A 4,093-nucleotide genomic window follows, 5' to 3' on the forward strand; every position below is an offset into this window, starting at 1 on the left:
CCATGTTGTATTGCACATATCGAGCATATTGTGTGTATGTTATTGAAATGCTTGGTATGTGTGGGATCTGACCATCTAGTTGTTTATCTTTAGTAGCCTCTCTTACCGGGAAATGTCTCCTAGTGTTTCCACTGAGCCATGGTAGCTTGCTACTGCTCCGGAACACTTAGGCTGGCCGGCATGTGTCCTTCTTCGTTCCTGTGTCTGTCCCTTCGGGGAAATGTCACGCGGTGAATACCGGAGTCCTGTTAGCCCGCTACAGCCCGGTTCACCGGAGTCCTGCTAGCCCAGTGCTACAGCCTGGATTCACTCGCTGATGACCGACACGTTCGATGCTGGGTCATGGATGCCTGTCCCTATAAGTCTGTGCCGCTTTGGGTTTACGACTAGCCATGTCAGCCCGGGCTCCTTATCATATGGATGCTAGCGACACTGTCATATACGTGTGCCAAAAGGCGCAAACGGTCCCGGGCAAAGGTAAGGCGACACCCGTGGGAATACCGTGCGTGAGGCCGCAAAGTGATATGAGGTGTTACATGCTAGATCGATGTGGCATCGAGTCGGGGTCCTGACAGAAGAAGATTGCGATGGCATCCCTTGAGTTCCAAAACTATGTCCTCATTTGGTGGGAACAAGTTATTGAGCGCCAAGAGGAAAAAGGTGAACCACCCATCACTACTTGGGCGCAAATGAAGGATGTCATGAGAGCACGCTTCGTGCCTACCTACTAAAACCGCGACCTCTTCAAGAAACTCCAACTACTCAAGCAAGGAACCAAGAGCGTTGAAGAGTACTACAAGGAAATGGAGATTGCAATGATATGAGCCAATGTCACGAAAGATGATGAGCAAACTATGGCACGTTTCTTGAATGGACTCAATCATCCCATCAAGAAGATCGCCGACTTCCAACCATACTCGAACCTCATCGAGCTAGTGCATCAAGCTACCAAAGTGGAACGTCCACTGCAAGATGACTTCAAGTATGCCAAGTTCTCATCCAAGTCAAATGGTTTCTCCAACACCCAAGCTTCAATGACTCCAACACCGTCTACCTCAAACAAGCCTTCTACAAGCAACATCGACAAGTCGAGTTACAAGAAAGCTTCGACAACCTAAAGTCATCCTCCTACAACGAGCAACTTCAAGCTGAGAGCTTCATCATCATCTACCCCAACCGATGAGACTGTCAAGACAAGTTCCTTCAAATGCTTCACATGCGGAGGCCGAGGCCACAAGTTCTTTGAGTGTACCAACAAGCAGACCATGATCCTCAATGATGATGGTAAATACTACTCCATGAGTGAAGGAGAAACGGAAGCACTTGAGCAAGTCGCCATGCACCAGCAAGTGAATGATGAAGAGGAACAAGGCTTTTGTGATGAAGATTCAAGTCCCGCTCTTGTTGTCTCCAAGGTCTTGACCCTTCAACATCACCAAGAAGAAGACCAAAGATGCCACATATTTCATACCAAGGCCGGCATCAATGGAAGGTCCGTCAAGGTCATCATCGATGGAGGGAGTTGTCATAACTTAGCAAGTGAAGAACTTTGCTCCAAGCTCCAATTTCCCAAGACGAAGCACCCACATCCCTACAAAGTTCAATGGCGAAGCGACTCCCGCTCTATTCATGTCGAGCATAGAGTGCAAGTCTCCTTCAAAATCGGAGTTTATGAAGAGACTTTGGAGTGTGATGTCGTTCCAATGACCGTTTGCCACCTTCTTCTTGGTCGACCATGGCAATTTGATAGAGGTGTCATCCACAACGGCCGAACGAACCACTACATCTTCAAGATGAATGGAAAGGAGTACATACTTTGCCGTATGTCTCCAAGCCAAGTGATCGCCGACAAACAAGCCACCCATCATGGAGAGAATAGTGAGAGAGCGAACCACCAAAAAGAGAGTGAGCGCCACAAGCTCAAATTGAGTGCCTCCACGATGAGCGAAAAGAAGAACTTAGTTCTATTTTCCACCAAAAGTGAGATAAGAGAAGTGTGTGAGAACCCATCTAGTATCATGCACTATGTCCTTTTGTGAAATGACAACGCACCAAAAGCTAACGCCTCTCACACTCTACCTTTAGTGTTGTCTTCCCTTTTGCAGGAATTCCAAGATGTTTTCCCGACGAGCTACCTCTGGGACTACCTCCACTACAAGGCATTGAGCACCGCATCGACCTCATCCCCGGAGCACCACTTCCGAACAAATCTCCCTACCGCGTCAATCCTGAAGAAACCAAAGAAATACAAAGACAAGTAAAACATCTCATAGACCATGGACGTGCATGAAAGTTTGAGTCTTTGTGCCGTTCCGGTCATTCTTGTGCCAAAAAGAGACGGTAGCTTTTGCATGTGTTCCATTGTAGACCTATCAATGCTATCACCGTTCGCTATAGGTACCCCATTCCACGCCTTGATGATATGCTAGATGAACTTAGGGGTGCCACTATTTTTTCCAAAACTGAACTTAAAAGTGGTTACTATCAAATCCGCATACAAGGGGGTGATGAATGGAAAACCGCTTTCAAAACAAAGTTTAGTTTGTATGAGTGGTTAGTCATGCCTATGGGTTTATCGGAAGCACCGGGTACTTTCATCCATCTTATGAATTATGTGTTTCGCCCTTACATTCGTGAGTTTGTTGTGGTCTACTTCGACGATATACTTGTTTATAGCAAATCTCTCAAAGATCATGCCACCCATGTTCGAACCGTTTTGCAAACTCTTCAAAAAGAGCGTCTCTATGCTAACATGGAAAAGTGCCTTTTTGGCATTTATAAGCTCATTTTCTTGGGTTTTGTTGTTTCCTCTAAGGGTGTTCATGTTGATGATTCTAAGATCAATGCTATTAAAACTTGGCCACAACCAACCAACTTGCATCAAGTGCGTAGCTTCCTTGGTTTAGCCGGTTTCTACCGTAGATTTGTGAAGGACTTTAGCACCATTGCTTCACCTTAGCATGCTTTGAGAAAGAAAAATGCACCTTTTGTTTGGGGACCATCCCAAGATAACGCTTTCAATGAGCTTAAGAATTTGCTTACTCATGCTCCCGTGCATGCATTACCCAACTTTGACAAACCCTTTGAGATTCATTGTGATACTAGTAGGAGGTGTGTTAACGCAAGAGAAGCGCCCCATAGCTTACTTTAGTGAGACACTTTCTGGAATGCAACTCAATTACCCCATCTATGACAAAGAGTTATATGCTTTAGTGCGAGTTTTGCATGAATGGGAACATTATCTTCGCCCTCATGAATTTATCATTCATACCAATCATGAAATGCTTAAATACCTTAAGGGTCAAACTAAGTTGAACAAGCGTCATGCTTAATGGAGTGAATTCATTGAGTCATTTCCATATATCATCGAGTACATCAAAGGTAAGGAAAATGTTGTGGCGGACGCTCTTTCCCGCATATGCATGCTTGTTACTCAACTTAAATTGGATGTCATTGGCTTTGAGAACATAAAAGACTTGTATGCACATGATGCTACTTGTGCTATACCCTATGCCAAGTGTTTGACGCATACCTCTTGGGAACGCTATTACATCAAAGATGGATATCTTATGAGAGCTAACAAAATTTGCATCCCCGAGTCTTCTCTTCGTTTGTTGCTTTTGCAGGAATCTCATGGAGGAGGACTAATGGGACATTTTGGACGCGACAAGACATTCTATGCTCTCCAAGAACTACTATTGGCCCAAGATGTTCCGCGATGTCAACTGCTTCACCAATCGATGCTCTACATGTTGCAAAGCTAAGTCTAAAGCCCAGTCCCATGGCCTCTACATGCCTCTCCCAATTCCATATCAACCATGGGAAGATATTAGCATGGATTTTGTACTTGGATTTCCTAGAAATAGAAATGGAAAGTATTCGGTATTTGTTATTGTGGATCGATTCTCTAAGATGGCATATTTCATTCCTTGCAACAAGATAGACGATGCTTCACATGTTGCCAATCTCTTTTGTAGGGAAATATTGCGTCTACAAGGAGTGCCAAAGACGATTGTCTCGGACTGCGACGTCAAGTTCCTAAGCTACTTTTGGAAGACCCTATGCGCCAAGCTTGGAATCAAGCTACTCTTCT

The sequence above is a fragment of the Triticum aestivum genome, chromosome 6A (genome assembly GCF_018294505.1).
Source record: "Triticum aestivum cultivar Chinese Spring chromosome 6A, IWGSC CS RefSeq v2.1, whole genome shotgun sequence".
Lineage (NCBI taxonomy): Eukaryota > Viridiplantae > Streptophyta > Magnoliopsida > Poales > Poaceae > Triticum > Triticum aestivum.